Source organism: Pleurodeles waltl, chromosome 7, assembly GCF_031143425.1.
Source record: "Pleurodeles waltl isolate 20211129_DDA chromosome 7, aPleWal1.hap1.20221129, whole genome shotgun sequence".
In the NCBI taxonomy this organism is placed as follows: domain Eukaryota; kingdom Metazoa; phylum Chordata; class Amphibia; order Caudata; family Salamandridae; genus Pleurodeles; species Pleurodeles waltl.
In genome coordinates, this window is record NC_090446.1 from 1,475,931,275 (window position 1) to 1,475,953,932 (window position 22,658).

A 22,658-nucleotide genomic window follows, 5' to 3' on the forward strand; every position below is an offset into this window, starting at 1 on the left:
GCTGGCGCTGCAATGGGTCTCTTGATGTGAGTGAAGCTTGCACCATACTTATTAGCTCTCTAATGAACCAAGCTCTGTCTAGCCAGACCCAATAAGTGGCCTCGTCTCACTTTCCTTACATGGAGAATGCGGATTAAAAAAATAAGTAGCAACCTTTTGCCAAATGAAAAAGGAGCTTGAAGCAACGACTTGGGCGGTACAGTGTGAACACTGGTTGCTGCTTGGAGACACCGCCCTTTTTTAAGAGCGGCCCAGCAATCTTGATGTCGGATCTCTGAAATGAAACTGAAAGTTGGTATTTAAATACAGTTTCCTGGCGAGGTGGGATCGGCACCTCAGAGAAAAGGAGGCATCAAGTTTTTTTTTCGCATTTCAGACCCCATCTCTTCTGGCCTTCTGCCACTGTGGCCCTCTCCCTACACGTCACATTTCGGCGTCCGGCTGGGAGGTCCGGTAACTACAGGCGAGTAACTCCTTCCACGCGTGTGCATGGCATTCTCTGCATCACGGATGTCGCGAATTTATCAGCTCAAACCAGTGGCGTAACAAAGGCACTCGCAGCGCGGATTGGGGGGGGGAGGAGGAGCAGCCCCCCTAGGCACTGTGTACGGGCGGCAGGCCCCTGCCTGTGTACAGAGAGGAGGGGGCTCCTCTTGGGACTGTACAGGGGGACCCCTTCAAGTTTTGTTACACTACTGGCTCAAACGCCATCTTCCGTGTACTAGGGCTAGTGATGCGCTTGCGGGGGACTGTTGGTGGGTGGAGGGCGTGTGGGGGGCTGCAGTCAGTATAATCACGCATGCCACTTTTTACTGCGAGTTATAACTTGCATGAGCAGCCGAAGGAGAGGTGGATTACAGCAAACCAGGGGGGTGGTCTTTGAAGGCTGGGGTAGTTTGGGGGGGAGATGCGACTGGTCATCATAGGGGTGCCTTCATACGGGAGTAGACAAGAAGCGGGGAGCGCCGCCTGTCAGTTTTCCTTTTCCCGGAAGCCAGCAGGGCATGAAACACACCCGCTGCGTCACAAATGTTTAACAAGCATTGCTAAAAGCAGCGGAGTGATAAGCAGCACTGCTGACGGCCATGTGCATAATCGGTGCTGAAAATCGACATCCTCGCTGTTTTCAACGTGGCTGATGCATTGAACACTCACGTTTTCTACATGATAGATGCATGACGTGCTAATATGCACTACCACTTTTTACCGATCAGAAGCCACGCTGCCTCGGAGACTAGACACGAGCTTTGGCAAAGCCAGTAGGTCTGACTTTAGTGTACCAACAAATGAAAAAAATAGTATTTGTAAATAACAAATGCTTCTTGCCTGCATTGTGTGCATAAATGTTGTTTATCACATTAAAGCCGGTCCTACTGGTTTTGTTTATGCTGAAAAAAATAAAAATTGCCTTCTGTGTAGAATGTATGTTAGAGAAAAATAACTGAACCTGATAATCAGCATAGTTGTTTATTTTTTATAATCCTCGTCTGTTCTAATGGAAGCACTTCCTGAAAGGCGGAATAATACATTGCCAGTGAATATCATATGCTACACGGCAGATCTTTACTCCTCTAGCATTACAATACTTTGGCCTTTACAACGCATTTTAATACCCCACAGGACTTTACAATGTATGGGCTTACCCTTCGTTGCAATGTCTGAGATATCACTGAAAAATACAAAGGTTACCGGGACATTATCTATGGGTTGAGAATTTACACACACAAAACCATAGAAATACACCAGTTATAGTTGAAGTTATGTCAAGAAACTATAACTCGTGCCCTAAGGCCACTATAACTCACGCCCCTCCCATACACCGTTTTGTCATCAACAATTTTACAGCAAATGTTGCTCTGTTATTATCAATGCTGTCATAGGAGATGTCATGAGTGATGTAATATGTGGGGTAATTAGCAGTGCATGGTGAGGTCGCAAGTTATAGTTACCTTATGACACAAGTAATAGTTTCTTGACATAACTCCAAATGTAACAGCTGAAATTCCATGGTTTTGTGTGTAAATTCTGAACCTAACTATAATGTCCCTGTAACCTTTGTTTTTAAGTAATTTTCTAAGGTTTGTTTAAATGCTATTTCCTACCTCTAAAGCCCTTGTAATCTTTGTCTTTTTCAGTGAATTTCTAAGTTTTTTTTATTTTATTATTATAAATGCAGTGGGCGTTGGATGCAGTGGCTGGCCTTTGGCCAGGCCCTGTGGCCAACCCCCCTAACCCCACACATGCAGACAAGCCCAGGCTTTGGCCGTGCATGGTAGGGGTTAGCTGCAGTGTCTGGACTGGGACCAGGCAATGTGGCTAATCCTCCAAAGGCAGCCAAACTTTGATGGGGGACCGCCACTTTTTATTTTTAAGGGGGGGGGGTGTTAGACTTGGCATCCTTGGCATGGTCTCCCCTAACTTTTTGCCTCCGTTTCCCAGGTTGTTGATGTGTGCTGGACTCTGTTTTTGTTACTCTGGGCACTTTACCACTGCTATCCAGTGCTAAAGTGCAAGTGCTCCTATGTAAAATGTATGTGTAATTGGATTTCCATGATTGCATATTTGATTTCCTGGTAAGTCCCTAGTACAGTGAACTAGAGGTGCCCAGGGCGCCTGTAAATCAAATGCTACTAGTGGGCCTGCAGCACTGGTTGTGCCACCCACATTAGGAGCCCTGTAAACACGGGTCAGACGTGCCACTGCAGTGTCTATGTGTGCAGTTTTAAACTGCCAATTCGACTTGGCAAGTGTTCCCACTTGCCAGGCCCAAACCTTCCCTTTTCTTACATGTAAGACACCCCTAAGGTAGGCCCTAGGTAGCCCCATGGGCAGGGTGCATTGTATGTTTAAGGTAGGACATATAGCGGGTCATTCCGACCCTGGCGGTCGGTGGCCGCCAGGGCCACCGACCACGGGAGCACCGCCAACAGGCTGGCGGTGCTCCTACGAGCATTCTGACCGCGGCGGTTTAGCCGCGGTCAGACGCGGAAAGCCAGCGGTCTCCCGCTGACTTTCCGCCGCTCGTAGGAATCCTCCATGGCTGCGGAGCGCGCTCCGCAGCCATGGAGGATTCCGACTCCCCCTCCCGCCATCCAGTTCCTGGCGGTTCTCCCGCCAGGAACAGGATGGCGGGAGGGGGAGTCACGGGGCCCCTGGGGGCCCCTGCCGTGCCCATGCCTATGGCATGGGCACGGCAGGGGCCCCCGTAAGAGGGCCCCTAAAAGTATTTCAGTGTCTGCAAAGCAGACACTGAAATACGCGACGGGTGCAACTGCACCCGTCGCACCTTCCCACTCCGCCGGCTCTATTACGAGCCGGCGTCATCGTGGGAAGGGAGTTTTCCCCTGGGCTGGCGGGCGGTCTTGCGAAGACCGCCCGCCAGCCCAGGGGAAAACTCGGAATACCCTCCGCGGTCTTTCGACCGCGGAGCGGTATTTCGGAGGGGGGAAGTCTGGCGGGCGGCCTCCGCCGCCCGTCAGACTCAGAATTAGGGCCATAGTGTGGTTTATATGTTCTGACAGTGAAATACAGCTAAATTCGTTTTTCACTGTTGCAAGGCCTATCTCTCTCATAGGTTAACATGGGGGGCTGCCTTTCAATATGATTATAGTGTAGATTCCCTTTGGGAGCAGATAGACATGTGGAGTTTGGGGTCTCTGAACTCACAATTTAAACATACATCTTTTAGCAAGGATGCTTTTGAGATTGTGTGTTTGAAAATGCCACTTTTAGAAAGTAGGCATTTTCTTGCTTAAACCATTCTGTGACTCTGCCTGTTTGTGGATTCCCTGTCTGGGTTAGTTTGACAGTTGGACTGTTTTCACCTCTCTCTAGACAGTGACTCAAAGGGAGCTGGCGTGTAGCCTGCATATCCTGATGAGCCATCGGTGCTAGTAGGGAGGGGAGGGGTTGTCACTGGCACCTGAAAGGGCTGTGTCTGCTTTCACACAATGCAGTCTCCAACCCCCTTGCGTGTGTCTGGGGCCTGGCCTGGGCAAGGCAGGATCTCACAAACAAGAGATACTTTCCTTTGAAGTAGGCCTTCTTCAAAGGCAGAAATGGGTATAAGAAGAGCAACCAAACCCCTGAAAATTAGATCCCTTCTGGAATCAAGAGAAACCTCTGCCAAGGACAGAAGAGCTGAGGAGAAGTGCTGCCCTGCCTGTGACTGGACTTTGTTGTGCATTCCTGCTTGGGAAGAATCTATAAGGGCTTGACCTGAGCTTGCCTCCTGTTGTTGAAGTCTCAGGGCCATCAAAGACTTCCCCTGCCAGCACCTGGACTCTCTGCCCTGCCAAGTGGTGTCCCATCCAGTTCCTGGGCCCTTGAAAGGCAAAGCTGGCAGTCAGAGACTGAAAATCCACGTACAGACCGCCGTGCGGGGAAATGTTCGACGCACCTTCCGAGATGCGGCTGAGAAACGCCACACCACCGGCTTCGCGGCTGAAATCTACGCTCCACCTGCATCTCGGCTGGAAGATTGACGTAATGTGGCTGGAGAAACGACGTGCAACACCTGCTAACGGAAGCTGATAACGACTCAAACCCCACGCAGCGTGGTTTTGTGATACTGTGCAACCGGATTTTCGACGCAACATTGCTGGGTGCGGAAAAACAATGCAAAGCCTGCCTGAACCCAAGGATGCCTGTCCAGATCAACGCATCGCTCTCCTGCAGAAAGGAAAAACGACGCACGTTGACCCGACTTGAGGAGGAACGATGCACGGTCTGGCTTGCAAGTGAGAAATCGACTCATCACTCGCCTTTTCTGACACACACTCGCCCATGCGGTGTTATTTTGACGCAACTCAGGTACTTTTTCACGCTAACAGTGTTCTCACTGTTTTCTGAAGGATTTAAGTCTCTTGTTCTTTAAAAATTCATAACTTGACTTGTGCATGTTGGATTTTTGTCATTTTGGTCCTGTTTTGTTTAGACAAATATTACCTATTTTTCTAAACCTGTGTTGCCATTTTGTAGTGTTTTCACTGAGTTACTGTGTGTGTTGGTACAAGTATTTTACACCTTGCTTCTGAAGTTAAGCCTGCCTGCTCGTGCCAAGCTACCAAAGGGGTGAACGGGGGTTAACTGAAGGTGATTCTCCTTTACGCTGACTAGAGTGAGGGTCCTTGCTTGGAGAGGCGGCAACCTGACTGCCAACCAAAGCCCCGATTTCTACCATTGGTGATCAGCGGTTCGGATTGGACTTGTATTTGTACTTGACATACAGTGATTAAGTGTACGCTACTGTTTTCAGTGCAGACCACTATGTGACTACATAATACTTTTCTTGTGATTTTTGCTTTTTCTCTTTTGGGACTCTTTGTTCTACTTCCATATTTTTCTGATCCCCCGGATTGACCTTTTTTGAACTTCATTTGGGAACTTGTTTTTCTGCCTTTGGAACTTCGCACTCTTAACCCTTCATCATGTCTCAGTCTGGAGATGCATCAGCTGGAGCTGCTTTTGATTTGGAGAAACTGGAGAGCTATATAGTTGCACAGTTAAAGCAGTTCTGCAAAAACCTTGCTTGTCCCATTAAATGCTCCACCAGGAAGGAGGAGCTGCAGAAGGCACTGAGGAAACTGGGTAACAACCAAAAAAGCTTCGGGGCACACAGTGGAGGTGGAGGAGGAGGAGGTGCAATCCATGCACAACGGTATAGTGGGTGGGCATGTTATGTCGAGGGAGAGAGTCTCCAGGGCAGGTAGCAGTATGTCCTCCAAGGGTCTGACCCTTACGGAGTTACATGCAGAGAGGGAATAACAATTGGAGCTGGAGAAGCTCAAGATAGAGAGGGAAGAGAGAACTATTGCCATTGAGGAAAAGAAGATACTGCTGGCTCATGAGCTTACCTTGAGGGACCTAGAACAGAAGAGCCAGTCCAGTAGAGATGGTGGCAGCAATATCACAGTGCAGCCTGAGAGGAGGGTTTACATTCCTAAAGATCTTATGAAGGATTACAAAAGGGAGGATGACCTATTCTTGTGGTTCAAGGGGTATGAGTCTGCTCTCCATATGAATCTGGTCCCTGAAGCTCCTTGGGGGATGGGTCTGTGGAATCACTTTGAGGTAGAAGGGAGGGATACTCTGACTGACATCCTTAGGGGATCCTCAGGGACTCACCTACTCTGTAATGAAGGATGCTCTATTCACAAGGTATGGTCTCACCCCTGAGCGGTATAAGGAAAAGTTCAGGTCCTATAAGAGGAAGGAATCCCAAACATGGTTTGAATGTGTTGATTCATTCTGCAGGTCACTGCATGGTTGGGTGAAGGGCAGTAAGGTGACAACGTATGAGGGGCTTTACAATTTGATTGCTTGGGAGCACTTGTACAGTTTGTTTTCCAGAGCTGCGCCAGCACCTAATTGACAGCAAACTGACTGACCCCAGGAAGCTTGTGCATGAAGCGGACCTCTGGGGGCGCACCAGGGTCCACAAGAGGTATGGGGTAGACCACACCAAGCGTGGGCAGGGTCCCTCTCAGAAGAAAGGGGGGGTTAAGGGTAAACAGGGTAAGTTCTCAAAAGGGCCCCAGCCTATTTGCCAGGGTAAGGATTTCCAGACCCCCAGTGAAAAGAAGCCATGGTTCTCCAAAGGGAGACCTATGAAATGAGGTCCCCCACGTAGGTGTTATGCATGTCAGGTGGGTCATGTGAGGGGGGACCCCAAGTGCCCCAAGAGTATATCTGCACCCACTTGTGCGCAGTCCCAGGGTTTGGCTAGTGTAGCGCTTAGGGAGGAGTTGGCTCCAGGTCGGTGGGAGCCAGCTGAGATGACCCTTGTCCCACTAGGGGACAGTGAGATGGTCCAGAGAACCCTAGTGCCTGAGAACACTAAAAAGTACAGGCAGTGGGTGACCATCAATAGACAGAGGGTAGGGGCTCTGAGAGACACAGGAGCCAGTGTGACTACAGTGAGGAGCCACCTGGTGTCTGAAGAGCAGATAGATCCCCGGGTACTTTACCAAGTAGTTGCAGTGGACAACCCAGAGCGCCTGTGCAGAGTGGCGCAGGTTCCCTTTGAATTGGGGGAGGAGGGAGTCTTGGGTTCCTTGAAGGTGGCTGTGAGTCCAACCATGCCTGTAGATTGTTTGCTTGGCAATGATCTGGAGGATTCCCCTTGGAAGGAGTTGGAACACAGGTCACACTTGGAGATGTTGGGTCTGCCTGGGTGTGTATGCGTATCCACCATGTCAATGGCAGCCTGTCAGGGTGGTCAAGAGCCCCTGGAGCCCGAAACCATGACCTGGGGGACTGCTAAAAAGAGGAAGGGAAGGGGGCGTGGGAAACTGGCCCCAGAAGTTCCCATGGTCCAGGAGGAGGCGGAGCCTGAGGGTGACGCCCCGTAACCTACAGGCGAACAGGTGGCTGAACGAGGGGAGGTCCCTGAGCTGTCACAGTGGCAGCAGGAAGGGGGACCCACAAGGGAGGCATTCTGTGAGGCACAAAAGACATGCCCTACTCTAGTGGGTTTGCGGCAGGTGGCTGGCAAGGAGCCAGGGTCTCACCTCATCTGCTGGGATGACGGCCTCCTGTATAGTGAGCCTAAGGTTTCTGAGCCTGGGTCAGCCCGTGTGCTGGTGGTACCCCAGTGCTTCAGGGCCTTCCTGCTAGAGTTGGCTCATGATGTGCCTTTAGCAGGACATTTGGGGCAGGACAAGACCTTTGAACGGCTTGTCACCCACTTCTACTGGGCCCTAATGCGCAGGCACTCAGATGCTCATTGCAGGTCTTGCCAGACTTGCCAGGCAAGTGGCAAGAGTGGGGGGAAATATAAAGCTCCCCTCCAACCTTTTCCTGTAGTTATTACCCCCTTTGAAAGGGTTAGTATCGACATTGTGGGGCCTCTGGATCCCAGGACAGCCATGGGCAACAGGTTCATCCTGGTTTTGGTGGACCATGCCACCCGGTACCCAGAAGCCATTCCTCTGCGGTCAATCATTTCCCTTGCGGTGGGTCCTGTATTGATGGTTTTTTTTACCCGCATGGGGTTCCCCAAGGAAGTGGTATCTGATAGTTCACCACTCCTTACCACCCCCAAAGCAATGGTCTGGTTGAGAGATTCAACTGCACCTTGAAAGACATGATCATGAGCCTGTCAGAGCCCTTGAGGCGTAAGTGGGACGTCCTCTTGCTGTGCCTTCTGTTCACCTACAGGGAGGGTCCTCAAAAAGGGCTTGGATTTATTCCTTTTGAGCTGTTGTATGGTCACCCTGTAAGGGGACCTTTGAGTCTGGTCAATGAGGCTTTGGAGAAAGCCCCTAGTAAACCCCCCCTAGGATGTATTCAGTTACATGCTGGCTCTGAGAAACAGACTGCCCGCTTCAGGGGTCTCACACAGGAGAACCTGGAAGCAAGCCAGGAAGACATAAAACGCTGGTATGACCAGAATGCCACTCTGGTCGAGTTTCAGCCTGGACAAAAAGTGTGCGTAATGGCGCCAGTGGAGCTTAGGGTGCTCCAAGACAAACGGACAGGCCCATTTGAGGTGGTGGAGCACAAGAGTGAAGTCACCTACCTGGTGGACTTGCGGACTCCCAGGAACCCTTTAAGGGTCCTGCATGTGAACCGGCTTAAGCCACACTTTGAGCGGACTGAATTGTCCATGCTCCTACCAACAGATGAGGTGGAGGAAGAGAGTGAACCTCTTCCTGACCTCCTGTCTGCTGGAGAAAAAGATGAGTCTTTGAAGAGAGTGATCCTCTCCCCCTCCCTGACCCCAGAACAACAGAGGGACTGTCGCCACGTGTTGGGTCAGCTCGCCTCACTGTTCTCCCTGATCCCAGGGGTCACACACTTGTGTACCCATGATGTGGACACTGGGGACAGTCCTCCTGTTAAACACATAGGCCCTCATTATGATATTGGCGATAAGAACTGCCTACCGCCACAGCGACGGCCGCCAAAATACCATCACAGCGGCTACCAGCCGTCCCCCGTATTATGACCACAGCCGGACTTCCGACAGAAGAATGGCAGAAATCCAGCTGTGGCCATGCCAGCAGATGGCGGTAAGGTGGTGCTGCTTCCACCAGCAGTAGTCTGCCGCCAGCCGTATTATGACCCATAATACGACCTGTTGGTGTTCTGCTGGCGGGTGCAGCAGTACCCCATCCAGTCTCCTGCTGGAGGACCCCCTGCACACAGGTAAGTCGGGTCTCCGACGGGGGGCGGGAGGTGTTGGGTGTGTGAATGTGTGTGCGTGGATGCGGGTGTGTGTTGCTTGTTGAATGCGTGTGTGCATGTATGGAGGGGTGAGTGCGTGTATGTTATGTGAATGTGTGTATGTATGAAAGTGCGGATGTGTGTGTGAATGAATGTATGCATGCGTGGATGCATGTGGGAATGGGTGTTTGTATGCGTGTGTGTAGGGGGCGTGAATGTAGGAGGGTGGAGGGGTGGGAGGGGAGCTAACTGGAGAGGGGAGGACCCCTATCAGTGACAGGGAAGGAATTCCCTGTCACCGATAGTGCCTACCGCCATGGCTTTTGTGGCGTTAAGGAAGCCACGAAAACCATGGCAGTAGGTGGGGTCATAATCCCGCAGGCGGAACAGTGACGGCCGCCGGGCTGGAGATGGATATATCCAGCCCGGCGGCTGTTACCGCCGTGGCGGTCGGTGTGGTACATTGGCGGATCATAATATGGCGGTAAGTACTGCCAGCCTGTTGGCAGTACTTACCCCCATATTAATGCCGACCGCCGGGGTCGTAATGACCCCCACAGTTTACAGAGTGACTAACAGAGTAAGGGCTAACATTAAAGACTAAGGGGGTCATTATGAACACAGCGGTGTTTACTGCCGTGTTCGTTCTGGCGGTCATTTCACTGACCGCCAGCTCCCTTGAGACTCCGCCGGCCGCATAAAGAACATTCTGCTGGGCCGGCGAGTGGAAACATTGTTTCCGCCCGCCGGCCCAGCAGAATGCATGGCCGGGACATTGCCAGCGGCTCAATGCCGCTGTGCGGCGGGTGCAGGAGCACCCGTCGTGCAGATCACTGCCCGTAAATCGGGCAGTGACCTGCGCGACGGGGCACTGCACGGGGGCCCCACATCGCCCCAAGATACCCTTTCCGTCAGCCTTTCCCTGGCGGTGTGAACCGCCGGGAAAAGGCTGGCGGAATGGGTATCATTATCCAGAGGCCAACGCTGCTTGCAGCGCTGCCCTGTCGGACAGAAATACACCGCCCTGCCAGCATTACCGCTGGCAGTGGCGGTGTCTTCCGCCATGGGGTTTTGGGCGGTTGATTTTATGGCGGTCTGGGCCGCCATGCCGGATGGCGGTATTTACTGCCACCGCTGGCATGGTGGCCCAGACCGCAATGTTCATAATGAGCCCCTAAGTCTCTAAAATATTAGCATTGGGGGTTATTGAGTTTTCCAGTAGCCCTTGGGCCAGCCCTGTGGTGTTGGTCCCAAAGCCTGCTGCTCCTGGTGCCGCTCTAGAACTCCGGTTCTGTGTGGATTACTGGGGGCTCACTGCGGTCACCAAGACTGATGCGCACCCCATCCCCCGAGCTGATGAGCTCATTGACCGGTTGGGAGCTGGCAATACCCAAGTACATTTGATCTTACCTCTGGGTATTGGCAGATCGCCCTGACTGAGGGGGCTCAGGCGCAGTCTGCATTCTCCACACCAGATGGGCACTACTAGTTGGGATGAAGAATGCCCCTGCCACCTTTTAGAGGTTGGTCAACCAGTTGTTGGCTGGACTGGATGAGTTCAGTGCCGCCTACCCGGCTGACATTGCTGTCTTTAGTTCCACATTGGAGGAACATTTGCAACACCTCTGAAAAGTGTTGGAGACCCTGCAAAAGGAAGGCCTCACTATTAAGGAAAGCAAGTACCAAATAGGGCAGGGCTCTGTGGTGTATTTGGGACACCAGGTGGGGAGTGGCCTGGTGGCACCCCTACAGCCAAAGATTGACACCATTCTGGCTTGGAAACCTACCGAGACTGAGGTGAGAGCCTTTTTAGACCTCACTGGCTATTATAGGAGGTTTGTCTAGGGGAATGGCACCATTGTTACCCCCTTGACTGAGTTGACTTCCAAGAAGCAACCAAAGAAGGTGATCTGGACTGAGGCTTGCCGGACCTCTTTTGGTGCCCTAAAGGCTGACATGTGCACAGCACCTGTGCTGAAGGCACCTGACTACTCAAATGAGTTTGTTGTGCAAACAGACGCCTCAGAACATGGTATAGGAGTAGTACTCTCACAGCTTAATGAAGAGGGCCTGGATCGACCTGTAGCCTTCATTAGCAGGAGGCTACTTCCCAGTTAATGTAGATGGAGTGCCTTATAGCGTGAAGCTTTTGCTGTGGTCTGGGCACTGAAGAAGCTAAGACCCTACTTGTTTGGGACTCCCTTCCGGCTTCAGACTGACTACAGACCCCTCAGATGGTTAATGCAAGTAAGGGGTGAGAATCCAAAGCTGTTGAGATGGTCCATTTCCCTACAGGGAATGGACTTTAAGGTCAAACACCGCCCTGGTACAGAACACGTAAATGCTGATGGTCTGTCCAGATTCTTCCGCCTTAGTGATGAGAACTCCCATGAGGTTGGGTAGTTGCTCCCCACTTTCAGCTGGGGGGGGCACGTGTTAGTCTTGGCATCCTTGGAGTGGTCTCCCCTAACCTTTTGCCTCTATTTACCAGGTTGTTGATGTGTGCTGGACTCTGTTTTTGCGTTTTTTGTTACTCTGGGCACTTTACCAGTACTGTAGTGCAAGTGATCCTATGTAAAATGTATGTGTAATTAGATTTCCATGATTGGCATATTTGATTTACTGTTAAGTCTCTAGTACAGTGCACTACAGGTTCCCAGGGCCTGTGAATCAAATGCTACTAGTGGGCCTGCAGCACTGGGTGTGCCACCCACATTAGTAGCCCTGTAAACATGGCTCAGATCTGCCACTGCAGTGTATGTGTGCAGTTTTAAACTGCCAATTCGACTTGGCAAGTGTACCCACTTGCCAGGCCTAAACCTTCCCTTTTCTTACATGTAAGACACCCCTAAGGTAGGCCCTAGGTAGCCCCGTGGGCAGGGTGCAGTATATGTTTAAGATAGGACATATACTAATGTGTTTTATATGTCCTGGCAGTGAAATACTGCTAAATTCATTTTTCACTGTTGCAAGGCCTATCTCTTTCATAGGTTAACATGGGGCTGCCTTTAAATATGATTAAAGCGTGGATTCCCTTTGGGAGCAGATAGACACATGGAGTTTGGGGTCTTTGAACTCACAATAAAAAAATATATCTTTTAGTAAAGTTGCTTTTGAGATTGTGTGTTTGAAAATGCCACTTTTAGAAAGTAGGCATTTTCTTGCTTAAACCATTCTGTGACTCTACCTGTTTGTGGATTCCCTGCCTGGGTTAGTCTGACAGTTGGGCTGTTTTCACCTCTCTCTAGACAGATGGGGTGTAGCCTGCATATCCTGATGAGCCATCTGTGCTAGGAGAAAGGGGAGGAGTGGTCACTTACACCTGAAAGGGCTATGCCTGCCCTCACACAATGCAGTCTCCAACCCCTTGGTGTGTGTCTGGGGCCTGGCCTGGGCAAGGCAGGATCCCACAAACAAGAGCGACTTTCCTTTGAAGTAGACCTACTTCAAAGGCAGAAATGGGTATAAGAAGAGCACCCAAACCCCTGAAAATTAGATCACTTCTGGAATCAAGAGGAACCTCTGCCAAGGAGAAGAGCTGAAGAGCTGAGGAGAAGTGCTGCCCTGCCTGTGATTGTGCTTTGTAGATCTATCCTGCAGTTGCTGCTTCTGCCTGTGAATGGGGACAAAGACTGGACTTTGTTGTGCATTCCTGCTTGTAAAGAATCTCCAAGGGCTTGACCTGAGCTTGCCTCCTGTTGCTGAAGTCTCAGGGTCATCAAAGGCTTCCCCTGCCTGCTCGTGCCAAGCTACCAAGGGGGTGAGTAGGGGTTAAATGAAGGTGTTTCTCCTTTACTCTGACTAGAGTGAGGGTCCTTGCTTGGACAGGGGGCAACCTGACTGCCAACCAAAGACCCCATTTCTAATGGGGGGTACGTGACCCCCCATTCCCTGACCGTATTTCATCCTTGGGTGCCCCATCTCCCAAGGCCTAATCTCACAAGTGACTCTGTGGGTCTCTCCATAGATGTACGAGGGTTGGTGTGGTCTTGTAAATGAGTTTGTGAGTGGCTGTGTGGGTGTGAGAGTGGGTGTATAAGTGGTAGTGTGAGGGTATAAGTTGGGCTTTGAGTGGGCCTATTTTTTTCCATTGGGGCTGGATCTGTCGCAGTTTCACACGGGAGGGCGCTGAGCACCACGATTTGCGCACTTTGGAAGTAAAATGTTTTTGGGCAATGACCCTTCTGTTAAACCCATGGGGTTAGGGTACCTCTACCCTGACCCCCTTCAGTCACTTTACACTTTCAGTTTGAGGCCCTAGGACTGTATCTGGATAGATAAATTGGTGGTTGCAACTCTCATGTCAGGTTGCAGCCAGCCAATCACAGCATTGCAAAATTTCTTTTTTCTTTAATAACGCAAACATGACTGAACAGATTTGCACCAAATTAAAAAATGAGATCTTTCTGGGCCAAAGTGTAGCTTTCTGCTAAATTTAATGTAATTCCGTCCAGTGGTTCGGGCTGTAGTCGTGTTCAAAATACCTATGGCAAATTGCATAGGGAAGACACCCTCTTTTTTCTCAGCCCCCACTTGACTGCTCAACTTGGAACTTTCAACACAGCAGCTGCAGTGAGTGGCAATCTAGTTTTGAAAATTTTGTGAGGGTTTGTCTTGTGGCACCAAAGTTATTGGCAAAACAAGAAATGCTTTTCCTATGGAACTAGGTCCTAACTATAAAGTTATGGGGTGAACGAAAATAGTTTTGAGTCTCAAAAATGACCACGCAGACTCTTCTTGGCAATCCAAAGATGAAAACTGTTGCAACAGGGAGAAAAACACTGCGGACTGCACTTCAGCCCTGCACGACCTGCCTCTACGTTTTTTCTCAAATGCCTGTTCACAGATAGGCTTTTTAATTCACATCAGTACCATACTTTATTACACATGAACAATAATAGATCACTTGCAAGTTTACAGATTGAAATGGAAAAACACTTGAAAATATGTGACCCCATAACTCTGAATTCCTTGGCTGAGTCATTACTCGCCCCTCATTATACGTTCGACAAAGGTTTGTGACTGAGCATTCTTTGACCTACGCATGGGTACCTGCCCTTTTGTAAATGCAATTTATTCGAAGTGTATGTTGACAGCATTGTGTGTCCGTGATTTATAAGTGTTCGGAATTTGGTTTCTTCCCTGCACCCATTTTAATTTGTGCATCTCTGTGCTTTGGGCTAATTCAATTATGTTCCCATTGTCTAATCAGTCTGCAATCTGTTTGAAGGCACAGACAGTGTGCCGAGGACTCGTGTGCTGATGTCGGAAATACTTGTAGGTTGGTTAGATATGAGTTGGCCTTTAACAGATGACCCTTTCATGTTCCTTACTTCACTACATCCTTGAATTAATCTTTCACTTTGCTTGTGTCAGTGTGGGGGCTAGGCCCAAACTGGTTTTAGACTGTGAACAGCAGCGTAGTTTCTATTTGTGCTTGATTTTGCGCAATGATTTCACATTTCATATTTACAGTAGTGCACTTACTTTCTGTATTGCTTCTGACAAAGTTCCATTCTCTGCATCATTTGTTGGAATGGACGCGCAGCACGCGGTACCCATTGTCTTATAGACACCCCTTGCATGGCTGTCATAAAGTCCAGCACATAAGTCTTGCAGCACCATTTTCCTAACATCAGGCACTCAAAAGGTGATGGGGTGAATGCTTGCAATAAGTCAAAGCACTGACAATCATTCAGGTAGTGTTCCAACCCATTGTTCTTTTGCTCTCCATGCTAGCTCAGTTTGGACCCAGCCATGTGCCAGTCATTCTTCATCGTGTTGCCACAGGACCAGTCTAGGTAAACTTCAGGCCAGGCGATCCCTGAACTGGAACATAAGCAACCCAAGATTGGTTTTACCCTGATTTTGCTAAGAAAAGAAAGTGCCTCCCTGGGTTTGATTATGTGTGGTCTCTTGCCCTGGGAGGAGGGGCTCGGAAAGAGTCATTGCCATCTAGAGGGAAACCGGTCCTAGTCAGGCAGTGGTAAAGCTCATTACAGAGGCTGCAGCAGGGCAGAGGCCAAATATCCATTCACCGGGTTTGTGCAGGAAGGCAAGGAGTCAAGGTGAAAGGTGATGGATACGTTGGAAAGCAAGCAAAAATTAAGACAAAACAAAGGGTGAAATGAAATAAGGATGGATAGAAAGAGGGTGTGAGAAGGGTGAAGGAGGGCAACTATGCAGGTGAGATATTAAGGAGGGAAAGGATAGTGGAGCAAGAACGGGGTATGAAGTAGAGGAAATAAAGGAAGACAAGAGACCTCAGTAGACAATGGACAAGGAGACTGGAAAGACAGAATGGAAAGAATGGTGAGAGAGCAGAGAAAAGGAGATTAGATAAGAATGAAGATTGGAAAGACGGCACAGGAGAAAAGTAGGAAGGACAGACATAATAGAAAGATGGCAAGGAAAGAAGATTTAAAAGTGTGAGGTAGAGGAGAGATTTGAGTGTAGAGAGAAAAAGATGCATGCAAGTAAGAAATTAAGAGGTAAATAAAGGGGAGTGAACCATAGAAAGGAGAGGGAAAAGGGAAATAAAAAGTAAGGTAAGGATAATAAAACAACCAAAAGGGGATACGTAGACAAAGAGGTGACAAAGAAGGAAATGAGAGACAAGGAGAGGAACGAAATGAGTGAGAGAGAAACATAGTCCAGATATAGACTTGATAGAGGAAGGGTGCAATGAAAAAAGGATTGGGAGAAGAGGGAGTTTGTGAGAAAAATAGGGACGAAGCTGAAATAGAGAAAAAAGTAGGGAGGGTAAGGAGGAGCAAGGAGAGAAGCAAAACTAAACAAGCATTTGCAATGCAATTGGTCTTGCATTTGCTTGAGTCAGAGCTATTGGCATTGTAAATTCATAACTGGACTTTTCTTGGCACATGAATTGGTCAACCCTGCCTCATAATTTCATCTTTTCCTGCCATATAATTCCAGTGGGCCAGCATTTAACTAAAGCACTTCTATTTACTTTCTTCCTCAATCTTAAAACATTTACAATTATCATATAAACCTTTATCTGAAATAAACATTTGGCATTAGAGTGCAATGCTCAAACGTGTGAGAAAAAGCAAACAGGGAAGGAAGCTAGAAAAAGAAAGATAGAGAAAAAATAATGAAAGAAGTGTGAAAACAAAGGAAAATGAACATTAGAGAAGAAAGTGAGATGGTGAGAGAAACAAGCAACAAAAGAACTGGGGCATGTATGTACTGACACACTTCCCACAGACACAGAATCGGAAAACCACTTCGGGTCCTGACAAGTAACTTGTGGCTTCCACATACAGACAGGAAAAAGAAGGATTTATAGTAAAGCGTGAATTGACAGCTGAAGATCAGAAAAACACCAGTGAAAGGAAGGAAGAAAGATTTTTTTTAAAGTGAAAGGACACATACCGAGCCAAAGGAAGGAGGAAATAAAAAAGACAAAGAAAGAATGAAGGTAAGAGATAAAAATAATGAAAGAATGAATGCCTGATGTAGAAAAAAGAGAGGAACAAATCAAAGAAATAAATAACCAAGTTTTTTGCGAGTTTGAAAGAGGAGGTAGTAAGAGAAAGAGGGAAATTTAAAAAAAAAAAAAAGGGAGGGAAGTAGAAAAAAATCAGTTGAAAGAGCTAATGTGGATTTAAAGAGCTGGAAAGAGAAAAGTGGGGGAGAAAGAAAACATTAAGAGTAAATAGAGTAAAGGAAAGAATGGAGGTGAAACAGAGCCTCCCAAATAAAGAGGGCAGCTAAGAATAGATTTAATATCCTTCCCCGTGCCCTCAAATGAAAGTCAGTGTGGAACAGCAGGAGGCACTGCAGAACAGCAGGAGGTGCATTAGCAGAGTTGTATGTGAACCCCAATACAGCAATATTGGGCCGCTTGAGATCAGGATTGGTGGTATAGACAAGAATGATAGAAAGGCAGCGAGTGAGGAATGAGAAACGGAGCGCCATGTAATTCCTGGTATTGGAATAATGGGGCGCTGCAGGTTAGGGTTGTGGTGCACTGACAAAGTTGTACGTGGGCTGCAGTACTGGAATAGTTACGGGTACACAAGGTCAGAAGTGAGGTATGTTAAGGGAGCTATGTGTGGAACCTAGTATTGGCGTGCCAGTGTTTCAGAGTGTTAGCCTTGAGGTGCCCTGGTGAGGTTGCTAGTGGGGCCCAACATGGGAGTGGCATTGCCTCTGAAGCACAGAAGCGAGGAGTCCTGAGAAGACATGTGCACTGGATGTTAGAACTGATAGATTCTGGCAGAGCTGTGGTGGTTCCCATCAACAGTGAAGTTGGATGTTAGACTTGAGGTGCACTGGCTGAGCTGTGTTTTGCTCTTTTGGGTCCAGTATTGGCTTGGTAGTGGGACTGAATATTAGAAGTGAGCTGCTGTAATGGAACTGTATGTGAACGGGGTACCAGTATAGGAATGAAAGTGAGCTTGCCGGGGTAGAACTGAGGTGCACTGAAGGAGCTGCTCCCGAGATCCCAGTACTGGAACAGCGGAGTGTACTAGAACTGACGTCCTGTGGCAAACAACATGTGTGGGGTTTTGGCACGGCTGAGAGGCATGGAGTGTGTCAACTGAGGTTCACTGATGGGTACTGACTGTAAGAACTGAGGTGCTCTGGCAGACAGCGCGTGTGGGGTCCCTGTCACTGGCAGGGCTGAAGGGATTGGAGTGTGTAAACAGAGGTATACCGATGAGGCTGCGCCTGATGTCCTATTACTGGAGGAGCAGAATGTACTGATTGGAAGAACATAGGTACTCTAGCAGACAGCACATATGGGGTTCCTGGCATTGGCACGGCTGAGGGCTTGGACTGTGTGAACTGAGGTGCACTAATGGAGTTGCGCTTGAGGTCCCATTACTGGAGCAGCAGAATGTACTAACTGGAAGAACAGAGGTGCTCTGGCAGACAGAGCGTGTGGGATTCCTGACAGTGACATGGCTGAGGGCTTGGAGTATTTGAACTGAGGTTCACTGATGGAGCTGCACCCGAGGTCCCAGTACTGGAGCAGCAGAGTGTACTGACTGGAAGAACCGAGGTGCTGTGGCAGTTGGCGCGTGTGGGGTTCCTGGCACTGGCATGACTGAAAGCTTGGAGTGTGTGAATTGAGGTGCACTGATGGAGCTGCAAGTGGACCAGAAGTGGGCTCTGTCTCTAAGGATTGCGGAGCCCTGGTAGAGCTGGGTGCCTAGGCTGTAAGCAATTACAAGCGATCCTCCGCCCATGCTCCCAACACCCCACAGGCAGGCATACTTGGTAAAGAAAATCCTAGCCAAGTAAGGGTGAGAGCCAGGCAGGTGAGAGAGGGTGCAGAGAGCCCGCAAAGACCAAATGTGATCAAGATTACAGCCTGATTTATAGCCTTGTTTACAGCTAAGCTCAGAGCAAGAATGCTCTGCAAATAAAAAGGGAAGCTTCCCTGGACAGGAGCAGGAAACAAAGTAAATAAAATGTTCTTTACGGACCAGATAAACCGGATAAAGCATAGTTATACAGTAGTTGGTCCCTGCTCCCACACAGAAAGAGGGACAAAGAGGCATGACTGACCACTAGCAAGCAAGGATTTTTAAATGACACTGAAGCTAACAAATGAAAATAGCTGGAAGCCCGCAGAAGAAGTATACTTTAAAGTATACAAGAGGTTATACGCTTATGCTCGACCTAAAAACGGGAGGACAAAAATAAGAAGTGTGCCAGATTGAGTGGAAGTGATTAGGGATAAGAAAAGGTGCGAAGAGGAGATGATGGCATGCAGATAGGACTAGATATCAATTATAGGTAGAATGATTAGGGCACAAGATGTAGTGGCACTCATGCCCAGGGGTGCAAGAAGCCCACTGCTCATCTGTAATGGCTGTCTTTTAATACCAACCCAGAGGTGAGGGGGGCAGTTTTTTTCTGTTTTGCGGTAGAGTTCATGGCATGCTTACTATGCTACTGATTTTGGTAGCTTGCACACCACATGGGCTTGCATATTAAGTTGGTGCTTGTCTTGAGAGTACACAACCTTAGCTGCAGTGCACAGAACACCTTTAGTGCCACTCAGAGGAAATAAATTAGAGGAAACATTGCCCATAACCCTTTACTACTTCCACCCTCTAAAGCCCTACGATCACTTTACTCTCCTTTACCACTACCCAGCCCATTACCCTAAAATCACCTCTTTACCACTACTCACCCCATTAAACAAAATTTACCAGTAACCCCTTTAGCTTTGCCTACCTTTAAACCCTAAAATAACCCTTACCCTTAAATGATCCTAACTCCCCTTTTACGTCTACCTGCACCTTTACATGTGAAGGAAAGTACAGAATGGTAAAGGGTGTGTTGTAAAGGTAAAAACCCATGGGGGAAGCACTTACCTGTGTGGTACTTACGTGCGTGTAAAGACTATGAGGTAAGTGTCATGCGGAGTAAGGTCAAAGGAGTAAAGTTTACTGTAGGAAGCTAGCCTGGTGTGTGGTGGGTACCTAAGGTACTTACACCTTATACCAGGTCCAGGTATCCACTATTAGTGTAGTGTAGACAGTGTCTAGAAGCCATGCGCTCTAGCGGTAGCTATGGATGAGCAGCCAAGGCTTATCTAGGAGACATACAAAGCTCATGCAATACCACTGTAGTCACGCAGTACTTTCACACATGTAAGAAAACACTCAGTGTTACGAAAGTAGAGTCTTTATTACAGTAACACAGTACCAAAACACTAGATAGGCAACCCTCAAATAGGAGGTAAGTAAACACACTAAATATGTACACTAGTTATCAGCAATAGGCATAGAAAGTGATAGAAAACAGTGCAAATGCAATAAGACAGTAGTGACCCTAGGGGGAGCCCAAACCCAAACCATATACTAAAAAAATTGAATGAGAATGCAGGACCCCCCACCTAGGTAAGTGGGATGTGTAGAGGGGAGCAGGAGGAACTAAGAAATCCCAAAGGTAAGTACCACAGTGCTCCCCAGCAACCAGGAAGAAAGGAGTAAATTACTGGATTTTTCCCAAACCACCCAAAAGGAAGAAAATGAAGAAAAGGCAACATCCAGACAAGACTGCAAGAAGCCAGAGGTGGATTCCTACAGAGGAAGACCTGTGGAACGAAGGGACCAAGCCCAGAAGTCACAGAAGAGTCCAGGGGGAGCAGGAGCTACAATCCACCCAGCTGTGGTTGCAGGAGTTGGTCGACGGTTGGACAAAGACAGTCAGGAATGCAGCCCTGGAACAGGTGAAGACTTCCTGGAGAATGCAGTTGACGTCCCACGCTGGATGGATGAGTGCAGTCGGTCAGTCGCGTGGAAGAGCCACCAACAAGCTTTGGCAAAGCCAGAAGTCACGGTGAAGCAAAAGTGGAGCCTCCGGGGACCAGCAAGGTCCAGGAGGACTCACCCCATGGGAGGAGTCCTAGGAGGACCCTCAGTAGGGCAGAGAGTCCACAGAATTAGAGGAAGCCCCCACAGGAGACCCACTGGACGAGGAACCAGGAGCCACAGAGGAGCCCACGCTGCCCTACTGGAGAAGTGTTCCTTGCCATAGGAGAAGCACGCAGAGGGAAGTGCGCCACTTAAAGGACTGCTGAGGGCTGGGGCTACACGGAGCCTGAGGATCCCTTGGAGGAGATGCCAACAAGCCTTGGCATCTGCAAAAGGCACGGTGCATGGGGGTACTGTCCTGCGTGGGAAGGCAAAGGCTTACCTCTACCAAAGTTGGACAACTGGCACAGAGGACCAAGAGGACTACTTGGACCACCACCCATGATGCAGGATCCACGCAGCTCAGGATGAGAGGAGATCCACTCAGCCGGTCGCCGTTGCAGTTGGTGCCTGTGGATGCAGGAGAGTGACTCCTTCCCTCCAAGGGAGATTCCTTCTTCCATCTCATGCAGGCAGTCTTGCTGCCCTCAGAGGATGCACAGCCGGGGAAATGTTGCAGAAGCTGGAAGGAGCCGTGGAAACAACCTTGCAAGCAGAGTCTTCTTTGTGGATGCAGATTGTCGGTTCCTAAGGGGGTCCAGTCACAGTTCCAGTTTGCCAGAAGTCAAAGCAGAGGTGGCAGAGGAGTCCTGCTGGAATCTTACAAGCCGAATCTGAGGACCACAGAAGAGAGAGAGCCTACATATCCCTGGAAGGGCGATTGGTCAACTAGCCAGGTGAGCACGTATCAGGAGTGGGCTATAATGTCACCTGCTTGTCCTCGCCACTCAGCTACTCCCAGAGGTTCCTTCCAACCTTGGGTTCATGATAGCAGAACCCAGAGACCCTCTGTAGGAGCTCTGGGCCCCGCCCCTGGGGTGGTGATAGACCGGGGAGTGGTCACTCCCCTTTCCATTGTCCAGTTTCGCACCAGAGCAGGGACTACGGTTCCCTGAACTGGTGTAAACTGGTTTATGCATGGAGGGCACCAAATGTGCCCTTCAAAGCATACCTGTTAGAAATAGGGTCTCTAGTTGGCAGGGGTATTGTCCAAATAGGGACCCCAATCCTAGTCAGGGTAAGTCACACACAAGCCAAATTATCCTGTGCCCACACTCCAGTAGCTTGGCACTGAGCAGTCAGGCTTAACTTAGAAGGCAAGGTGTAAAGTATTTGTGCAATAACACAGCGGGAACACCACAAAAATAAACCTCCCAGATTTAGAAAAATATAAGATATTTATCTGGTTAAGTTAAGGTCAAAACGATAAAGATTGAATAAGCACAAATTGAAATATCACTTTTGCAATATCAAAAAGTCCTAAATCTTAGAAATCAACACTTGCCTCTTGTGTGCACAAAGTACCTGGTTTGCATCAAAATGATCACATACGAAGACCGCAGAGAAGGAGATGCATGGAAAATTAGGATGTGCATCAGATTTACCAGTGCGGCACAGACAATGCGTCATTTCTTTATACGCTGCAAGGGGCGTTGGGTCAAATTCCGGCACACAGGCTTGGTTCCTCACTGAGATGCAGGAGTCTTTTGATGCCCAGAGATGATGCGTGAAAATCCTGGGCGCGCTGGACGAAGTCACAGGTGTTGCATCAATCCAGTAGCTGATCCGCCAAATTTTCTGTCGTACGACAGGCGATGTGTTGATTCTTCACTCAGGAAGCCGGGCTGTGTCATTCCAGTTCAGCTGTGCACTGATCCGGCAGGGCTGTGAGTCGAATTTCCAGTGGCAATGCAGGCGCTGTGTTGATTTTCATTAGGGAAGATAGGCGATGTTGTTCCGGTTCGGCTGTGCGGTGATCTTCTCATCGCAGGGCAGACGGTGCGTCGTTCCCAGCAGGCTGTGCGTCGATTTCCGGCACACAAGGAGTTTCCTTGAAGAGAGGAAGTATTTTTGGCCCTGAGACTTCAGAAAGAGGAGGCAAGCTGAACCCAAGCCCTTGGAGAGCACAGTCAGAGGCCAGCAAGGTAGCAGGGCGACAGCAAGGCAGCAGTCCTTCACAGCAAAGCAGTCCAGGTGAGTCCTTTGCGCAACCAGGCAGTTCCTTTTGACACGTTGCTGGTTCAGGTCCAG

At 49.1% G+C, this 22,658-nt stretch overlaps 1 protein-coding gene across 1 annotated transcript in view; it reads left to right on the forward strand.

Annotated features, from left to right (window-relative positions):
* The first annotated feature begins 226 nt into the window (after window positions 1–226).
* The window catches only part of LOC138246532 (probable serine/threonine-protein kinase DDB_G0284251), a 104,290-nt gene continuing 81,858 nt past the window's right edge, over window positions 227–22,658 (forward strand). The window contains exon 1 of the mRNA XM_069201192.1: window positions 227–463. The gene's annotated coding sequence lies outside the window, so the exon portion shown is untranslated. The remainder of the gene's footprint in view (window positions 464–22,658) is intronic.